This window comes from Lycium ferocissimum, chromosome 3 (genome assembly GCF_029784015.1).
Source record: "Lycium ferocissimum isolate CSIRO_LF1 chromosome 3, AGI_CSIRO_Lferr_CH_V1, whole genome shotgun sequence".
Lineage (NCBI taxonomy): Eukaryota > Viridiplantae > Streptophyta > Magnoliopsida > Solanales > Solanaceae > Lycium > Lycium ferocissimum.
The window spans coordinates 28,527,426-28,537,616 of NC_081344.1; the positions used below are offsets into that span (position 1 = coordinate 28,527,426).

Below are 10,191 nucleotides of genomic sequence, written 5' to 3' on the forward strand. Positions count from 1 at the left end.
GAACTTTTGGTGTGTGGGACCTCCCTTAAGAAAATTTCAAATCTAGTACTGTAATAATTAGGACCCGTATTCCTTTTCTCTCTCTCTCTCTCTCTCTCTCTTTTTTTTGGCCAAGATAATACTAAATCTGGGCTTAGGAACACGCAGGGTCCCCGTTGTATTTTTAAAAACTTATGGAGCTCTATTGAAAACTTTTTAAAAATATAACTCATGCACATAAATGATCAAATAACATGCAGAGGCATTCTTGATTGATTAATGCATCTTTAAAGGGGTTTATATATAACTAATGCACATAAATGATCAAATAACATGCATAAATAACGATATCATGAATTCATGTAGTGCTCAACACTTTGATTTAAAAACTGCATTTCCAGGGGAAAAGAGAGAGGAAGCATCGATAAAAGGTTACCTAGCTATTTTCATTTAAAAATCAGTTTTCATGTGAAAACACAAAAGAATATGAAAGTAGTTTCAGTGTCGAAAGAAACAATTAATATAATCTGCCTATAAAACTGTCCAAATAAAGCTTTTGGTCATATTGTGAATGTAGGAGTCGCCTCTGTGGTCGAGGGTAAGGGCGGAGCCACATGGGTGCAAGTGGATCCATTATCTTAAAAGATTTAGAAGATGGTTGAAGTCCCTATGTATTATTCACATAATGGTTTAGTATTTATACAAGAAAGCAAGAGAAATATCCTACCAAAGATAGAAGATCCTAATTGTAATGAACTTCTAATCATGTTAATTACAACCAGATTACAAGGGATTATAATCATATCATATCAGATTATAATCAAATCGTATAAATCACTTGAGAATAGGATGATTTCCTTATACTCCCCCCCTCAAGATGGCGATCGATCAGATACGTCAATCTTGCACCGAAGATCTACAAACAGAGAATTAGGGAGAGCTTTTGTAAGTAAATCCGCAAGTTGATCTTTTCCAGAAATATGAGAAACTTGAAGATGGCCATTTTGAACCATAGTGCGAACAAAATGATAATCCACCTCGAAATGCTTCATCCGCGAAGGGAAGACCGGATTAGCAGCGAGATATGTGGCACCTAAATTATCACAGTAGACAACTGGCTGCCTTGGTAATGAAATAGCAATCTCACGAAGTAAGTTCTGAATCCATTGAATTTCAGCAGTAACAGAAGCAAACAGAACAGTATTCCGCTTTAGTTGATGATCTTGCTACACTTCATTGTTTCTTTGAGCTCCAGGAGATTAGATTTTTACCAAGAAAGGCACTGGCGGAAGAACGATTATCTTTATTTCCTGCCCAATCTGCGTCTGAGAAGGCATGGATATCAAGTTGAGACTTACGATGCAAAAAGAGACCATAGTTCACCGTTCCAAGTAAGTATCGAACCACGCGTTTGACTGCAGACCAATGATTTTCAGTTTGACGATGGGAAAATTGTGCTAGCTTGTTTACAGGAGAGGCTATATCCGGTCTTTCAGTGCCAAATACTGCAAGCTACCAACAACAGTACGATAGAGCTTCACATCATCGAGATGTGTGCTGTCCTTCAAGCACAATGAATTTCCAGTAGACATGGGAGTATTGACTGCTTTCGCACCAGCCATCTGTGCCATATAGATTATGTCATTAGTATACTTCTTCCGAGATAAGAAGAGCCCATCAGAAGTTCTCATAACTTGAACACCAAGAAAATAATTAAGAGAACCAAGTTCTTTGATAGAGAAGCGCTACCCAAGTTTCAAAATAAACTGATCAACAGCATTTGGATTATTCCCAATAATAATCAAGTCATCGACATAAACAACCAAGTAAATAGTGATGGCCAACTGATTGTAAAAGAAGAGACAATGATCAGCATGAGAAACTTGAAAACCCAAGGTTAGAAGATAGCTCCGTAATTCTGAATACCAAGCCCGTGGTGCCTGTTTAAGGCCATAAATTGTCTTCTTGAGTTTGCAAACATGTGTAGGCCTTGTGTGGTCAACAAAAGCTTTAGGTTGAGCCATATAGACCTCTTCCGTTAGATTACCATACAAGAAGGCATTATTGACATCCAATTGACGTAAAGGCCAATCTTGTGTGACAGCTACAGTTAAAATAACTCGAACTGTAGTGTGCTTAGCAACTATAGAGAAGGTCTCAATATAATCAATGCCCGGTCGTTGTGTAAATCCTTGAGCAACAATATGTGCTTTATATTCGTTTAATGACCCGTCAGAATTGAGATTGACTCAAAAAATCCATTTAGAGCCAACTAATTTTTGCTTCGTGGTAGACGGAATGAGCTCCCATGTACCTTGTTTCTGTAATGCTTGAATTTCTTCTTCCATGGCTGCCTTCCAATCAAGATCTTTTAGTGCTCTTGACACAGATTTGGCTCGATTTTGATGTTGGGCAGTAAGTTGTGCTCAGGCAGTGCAACATGCTGGACAATTGAGGGAATGGAAGAAGATAACAAATCATGGCTAGGCCTATTGGCAGGGGATTTGGACGGAGTGTCATTGGCTTGGATGAGAGAATTGGCTTTTGTTCCCGAAAGAGAGGTGTGCAGGCACAACTTTTTTGTGGGTTTATGGATATTATTCTTTACTCTGGTGATCATGTGATGAGTGTTTCTTGGTAAGTTACTGTCATGGTGAGAATATAATAAAGTGAGAGAGTTATTAGTGGGGGGCTCATACCTGAAACATGTACTGGTGATCTCAATGACTCATGTGATGATGGAGTACTGTCGTTTGAAGCCACTGGAGTAGTTGGATCAGGAGACGGACATTCACAATTGACCAAATTTGGACTAGAAGGAAGGGTTTTCCAGTAGTAGAAGAGGAACAAGCAAGTAGGGTGAAAGGGTAAGTGTGGAACAATGATATGGGGAGTCCAATTGTCAACAGTAGCATCACTCACCCGAATATCACTAAGTTGGATGGTTTTAAAGGAAACTCATGCTCAACAAAATCTGCAAATCTCAAAATAAAAAGTTTCGAATTGATTGGATCATAGCATTTATATGCACTCTGATTTAAAGAATACCCAAGGAACACCCATGGAAATGAACGAGGTTGTAGTTTGTTTTGTGCATATGGTCTCAACCAAGGATAACACAAATAACCGAAAACACTAAGTTTCTTATAATTTGGGAGAGATCCAAAAATTTGAAGATATGCTGAATCATTATTCAATAAGGGAGTGGGCATTCTATTTATTAGATATGCGGCGATGACAAGCGTATGGCCAAAATGATAATGGAAGATTAGCAATATGAAGAAGAGCAATACCTGTTTTAACAATATGCCAATTTCGTCTTTCGGTCGTGCCATTGTGTTTAAGAGCGTGGGGAGGAGTCAAAAAGTGAGAGATTCCATTAGAAGCGAAGAAATCCTTTAAACTGATAAATTCACCACCATTTTCTGAGTAAAAGGAGACAATAGAGTGATTAAAGAATTTCTCTATGATGGCTTTAATTTTGGAAAAATATGCACAACTTCAGATTTCCTTTCCATAGTGTAGAGCAAAACATATTTTGCATAATGATCCACAAAAATGAGATAGTATTTAAAGCCATCAACAGAATCTAATGGTGAAGATCCCTATACATCAGAATAAATAAACTCCAAAGGTCGCGTTGATTTTATTGATGAAACTTGAAAAGGAGCCTTGTGCATTTTATTGCACTTACAAGAATTGCAGAAAAACTTAGAAGTGTTTATTGTAATAGGAATATCAATCAATTGTAAAATTTGACGCAATACAGGAGAAGAAAGGTGACCAAGATGACAATGCCATTATGAAACAGTGGACAGTTCTATGGAATTGATAGTTGGTGCAGAAGAAGTAGATGTTGCATGAGGTAATAATGGCCACTCATAAATGTCATCCTTAGCCTTTCCCACTGTCAGAGGCTTCCTCGTGCAGTAATCCTTCACAACAAATGAAAACCGTGAGAATTTAACAGTAACATTATTTGATGATCATAATTGATAAACAGAAATAAGATTCTTTTTCATTCGAGGGACACAAAGAACATTATTAAGATATAAAGGCCTTGAGAGAGAAGGTAAGGACATAGAGCCAGATTATGTCACAGCCAAATTTTTACCATCACATCGTCACCACCATCATAGTCAAAATGCATTGATAGATTTTGAAGATCAGCAGTCACATGGTGAGATGCACCAGAGTCTACCAACCACTTAGGAGTTATTTTGGTTGGAGGCTTGAGAAAAATTTGCTCTTGGAGGAGCCCTTGTGTTTCCAACAATGGAGGAACTCGAGCCACCCATGGAAGATTGCTTTAACCAAGGAAACAGCTTCCAGCATTGTTTCACTGTATGTCCAGCCTTGTCACAATATTGACAAATCACACTATAACCATCTCTCTGATTCTTTGATGGGCCAGATTGATTGGCCGTTGATTTGAGATAGGTTGGCCTCTAGAAGAAGAGTAACAATTTTGGGTGGTTGGTGTGTTTGTTCGATCCACCATTGTGAGAAGTATAATTTGCTGTTATTGGAAGAAGTTTCATGAATAACACTGCTCTCATGATCACAAAGTTTTTCATAGAGTTCATCAAAAGAGAAAGGAGTTTCTCGCGCAAGAATCGCAGCAAATATCATCTTATATTCAGAGGGGAGCCCATTAAGAACATGAATGGTAACATCATCCATCATTAGATTTGCTCCAGCAGCAATCAAAGTTGTAACAAGCTGCTTCACTTGTTGAAGGTACTAAGCCATTGATTTAATGTATTTGTTCACTTGTGTCAAAGACTCCTTGAGTGTAAGGAGACAGGCATGCGAAGGTCAGGCATATAGATTGTGGAGTGTTGTCCACACATCATAGGAAGTTGGATCTGAAAGCATATATGCTACTACCTCTAAAGTGAGTGAGGCTACAAGAGCACTTCGGAGCAATTGGTCTTGTCGAACCCAATACAAAGAGTTTAGTTGCTGTTCTGTAGGAGGAGAAACAACATACGAAAGGAAGTTATATCCAATCAAGATAGAACTCCACTGAGAGTACCAAAGTTAGTAATTGGAGGACGAAAGTTTCACGGGAGCTTGAGCATTGGTATTAATGGAGATAAGTTGTTGGTCATTTTCTGGTATAGTGGAGTTTGTGAATGGTACGGAAGTTATGACAGTAGAGTGGTTATTAGGAATAGAAGGAAGGAATGGAAGGGTAGAAATGAAAGACGGAGTGGTGGGAACTGGCGGAAGATGAACAGTTGCGGACGACATTAACAGTGATGCCGCTGGAAGGTTAACTGAACTGGTAATGGTCGTTGTTGGTGCAATGGAAGACTGTGTGGTTTACTCCATGTATAGAAAGAGGGTGCTGGAGGATTAAAAATTTAGAGTTGTCGTAAGGCGAGCAACTCCGATTATAATAAAAGATTTAGAAGATGGTTGAATTCCCTGTGTATTATTCACATAATGGTTCAGTATTTATATAAGAAAGCAAGAGAAATATCCTACCAAAGATAGAAGATCCTAATTGTAATGAAATTCTAATCGTTTTAATTACAACCAGATTACAAAGGATTATAATCAAATCATATCAGATTATAACCAAATCGTATCAATCACTTGAGAATAGGATGATTTCCTCATACATCTCAACCGCCTGTGGTGGAAATTACTCTGTACATGTAAGGCTACAATTGTGTTTTATGTATATATAGTAAATGTTGAATCCCCTAACTTCTCTGTGTGTTTACTTCTCCAATTTTGAACCTCGTTAGTGAAAATCTTGGCTCCGCCACGGGTCGATGGCCTTTTCTATTGGAGGCGCCTGACAATAAAGCATGAAGAGGCTTTGTAAGTATGCATATATAGGAGGAATTAATCAAGTAGAACAAAAGTAGGGATCTACTAAAGTGAAAGGAAATTAAGTAGGGATCTACTAAAGTGAAAAGAAATTCATACTGTAAGCAATCCGTATATTGTAAACTTTAATATCAATTGCCTCGTGAAATAGAAATAAAAGACTAGATGTGTGTTATGAGGCAATTACCATTGCAAATCCAAGCTAATCTGATTAGCGCGCCGTCTTGTAGTTGATTCGTGAATCCTAAAACCTTTCAAGAAATAACCCCAACACATGTAATTACTACATCACTTGCCACATTCCAATTCCGTTTCCCAGTCTTTCAGTTCATCTAATAAGACCTGCAAATTCATTACATTATAAGAACAATGGAAAAAACGGAGAAAGAGAAGAGAAGATAGGAGAATATTAAGGTGATACCTGTATAAAGTTGTACTTCAGTGCATCTGAATTCACTTTCACTACCAGGGTCCGTGGATGGAAGTAACTAAATAATTCATCAATTAGAGATTCATATTTTGGTTCCCATGAAAAGAGTATTAACAAACCAATGTGCTTGATACGAGATGGTTAATGTTGCTCCCCAGAGTGCCTGAATGAAAGCTTTCCTCCTTCATAGACAATGAAAAATAATATTCAACATGAATTGTCAAAATTAAGTACGGAAATAAATGGAATATCTGAAACTGTGAGAAAAATACCAAAGATGAAAGTAGTGGAGGAGGAGCTAGAATTTTCACAAAGGATATTCAACATATAAAGAAACAAACACACCAAAAAAACTAAGATAATTCAACATCTACTATATATACATAAAAAATGGACCTTGTATATACAAGGTACTTTTTTGGGGGTTCAGATAACCCCTTGCACCCTTGGATGGAAGTACTAACTAGAGGACACTTAAAGATACACAAGATGCAACAATTAACAATAAAAGAAGAGATAAAATTTGGAAAGTGTTGGCTTTAGAGTAAATTTTCAAATAGCAAAGTAACGTCACACACAAACTACTCATCAAGCTTCGGACATATGAGGTAGAAGTTTTAAGGAAGTCTATATAAATTTAGAGTGCACAACAAAGAAACTTTAATTGGATGAGAGTTAATATATGATAAAGAATCAAAGGATGAAGTTATGGAAACTCAGCATATGGAACATCAACACAAGAAGTTACTGAAGATATGCATTCGAAAAATGTTGTGCCTTTTCAACAATAACCACATTAATCTTGAACCACTCAAAACTCGACATAACTAAGAGGCTGTTAATTGATCATTTAGTTATGTACATACCTCTGATTCAGTTGCATCAGTTGCCAAGGAGAAGGTCAAATTTTCACCCAAAGTTCTAGCAGAAGCTCTCAAGTACTGAAGCAACCTACTGATTGAAGGAACATACTTAAATCCAATCTCAATTTCCATTAAGCTTGAACCTACCACTGGACGCGAGTTTGGGACTTTTTAAATATCTATTAGCTTGAACGAATGTAAATTTGGAGTACCAATAATAGCATCATCCAAGTCAAACATGTCACTTAAGGTTAGATTATCCAAATCAGGACTCAAAAGTTTGAATTTTTTCAATCTTTTGCATAAACGAAGAAACAATGATTTAAGACACGGGAATGCTGAGGAAATATCTTTAGGAAATCCGAAAGGAATGTAATCACAATCTATTTTCAGGACCTGTAGCTTAGTACAAGCGCGCAAATCAAGTTTGATTGCTGATATTTTGGATGAACTAAACAAGTGAAACTCCCGCAGATTTCGAGCTTTTATTTGTATTGACCCATCTCCCGTGACATTCAGATGTACCTTTTTAAGTTGATTCAGATCAGGCAATAAGATAGGAAATGTTATAAAATTGTGTGTTTGTGGTGAGAAATCTGGATATGATTCAAGCCGTATACCTTATTTGAAGCACTTTCCAAAGAGAATTATTTGTCCCTCACAACTGCTCTCCCGGGATAGAATGAAGCAAAGCCAAGAAATAATGAAATCAAGTCTCTGAACACACAAAAATAATGCTGCAGTCACTAAACTTATGCAGTTTTTCTTAAGGAAGAATTCTGTTTTTTTTTTTTAGTATATCTTATAATAGAAATATTTCCAGGATTTCATCTATTTATAGGGATGTTTAAATCCTTCAACCTGAAATGATACAACCTTTAGGGAAGAGTTGCATTGTTTCATAAAGAAATGTACTCTTTCAGAAAGAAAAGTACTTTTTCTTTTTGCAGAAAGAAAAGTATATTTTTTTCTCTTTTAAGAAGAAAGAAAATATTTTTCCTTTTGCCTATTCCTTTTATTTTCTCTTGAAAATTTCAACAACCCCCCACCATTTTCAAGTGAAAATAACATTGACCCTTCCTTTAGAAATTAAGAGACAAATGAATCCATGCATAAATAAAGTATTTAGCGATTGAACTTTACATTAGCGGAATACAATTTCTATTAAACTGAATAGTTAGGTAAGACAAGTCTTTTGAACCGACCACCATATTGTAAAACAGGATGTATCTCACACATGAATTCTGTTACATTATTTCTTTATAACCAACACCATAAGGCCTTGTGTTATGTATCTCACACATGAATTCTGTTACATTATTTCTTTATAACCAACACCATAAGGCCTTGTGTTCCAATCCTCTCGTGAATGCATAGAAACCAAACCCGAGCTTCTTGAAGCGGCCCACTTCACATCCACATAGGTAGACCCTTATTAATATGCTCCTGTAAGAGCACCCACCAATAGGTCTATTAAGAATTTATAAACTCAACCTCCTTTTAACAAATTGCAGGACAAAGCACTTACTTTGGGATGGTAATACCAAGTACTATCAACCAATAAAGAATGTTGTCACTCATTGAACTTGAGACTGGACGTTGTATCAAGCGTCAAGTTGAGGCTTCACCCTTAATGGTCTTTCTTTATGGGTTTTAGCCCCATCTCTCTTGATGATCTCAACACCAAGTCATTTGCCAATCCCTTAGTTAATGGATCTGCAAGATTATTAAGCGAATGTACATAGTCAACCGTGATCACTCCATCTTTAATTAATTGATTTATATAACTCTGTCTAAGGCCAATATACCTAGACTTTCCGTTATACATATGACTGTACGCTCGGGCTAAGGTGGCCTCACTATCACAATGGATAGAAATCGGTGGCATGGGCTTAGGCCATAATGGAATATCAAAAAGCAAATTTCTCAACCATTCCCCTTCTTTAGAAGCGGATGACAAGGCTACAAATTCTGCAGCCATAGTTGAATCAGTAAGACACGTTTGCTTCTTAGATCCCCAAGATATCGCACCCCCACCAAACAGGTATACCCATCCACTTGTTGAGGAATAATCCTCTTGATCAGTGATCCAACTTGCATCCGAATACCCTTCTAGTATAGCGGGATCACCACTATAATAGATGTCATAATCTAGCGTTTTCTTGAGCTACTTTAGTACTCTTCTTATAGCATGCCAATGATGCTCACTCGGATTGCAAATATATCTACTCAACTTGCCCTCTGTATATGCAATGTCGGGTCTCGTACTAGTCATAGCGTACATCAAGCACCCGATCAACTTAGCATACTCAAGTTGAGGCATTGGCCTTCCGCTATTTCTTTCCAATTTAAAAACATGGATCATACGGTGGAAACAAGATTACAATCAAAATGATTGAATATCTTTAACACTTTCTCAATATAATGAGATTGTGTTAAGGAAAAACCCCCACCATTTCTAAATAATTCTTGTACCAAGAATGACATCCGATTCTCTCATATCTTTCTTGGAGAACTGAGCAAATAGAAATCTTTTGGTGGTCTTGACCTATTCTATGTCGGTCCCAAAGATCAACATATCATCTACATACAAGCAAATGAAAACTCCTTTTTCTTTTTCAAATTTTGAGTAAACACAATTGTCTGATTCATTGATTTTAAAGCCATTAGATAAAATTACTTCATCAAATTTTTGATGCCATTGCTTAGGGGCTTGTTTTATCCCATACAATGTTTTTAAATGTTTGCAAACTTTCTTCTCTTGTCCTTTAACTAAAAACCCCTCAGGTTGTCTCATATAGACTTCCTCTTCCAATTCACCATTCAAAAACGCAGTTTTGACATCCATTTGGTGAAAAACTAGATTGTAAATGGAGGCTAGTGCAATAAGCAGCCTTATTGTGGCTATTCTAGCCACAGGAGCATAAGTATCAAAGTAGTCAACGCCGAGTTTTTGGGTAAAACCCCTAACTTCAAAGCGAGCCTTGTATTTATCCACGGTACCGTCTACTTTTAACTTCTTCTTGAACAACCATTTACCATCTATGGGTTTGCAACCGGGTGGAAGGTCTGTTA

At 37.0% G+C, this 10,191-nt stretch overlaps 1 long non-coding RNA gene across 1 annotated transcript; it reads right to left on the reverse strand.

Moving 5' to 3' along the window:
* Positions 1–5,417: 5,417 nt before the first annotated feature.
* LOC132051085 (uncharacterized) lies at positions 5,418–6,431 on the reverse strand. Its single transcript, XR_009413573.1, has 3 exons — positions 6,245–6,431; positions 6,011–6,165; positions 5,418–5,788 (listed from the first exon to the last, which is right to left on the reverse strand). It is a non-coding gene; the product is annotated as an uncharacterized LOC132051085 (long non-coding RNA).
* Positions 6,432–10,191: the final 3,760 nt, after the last annotated feature.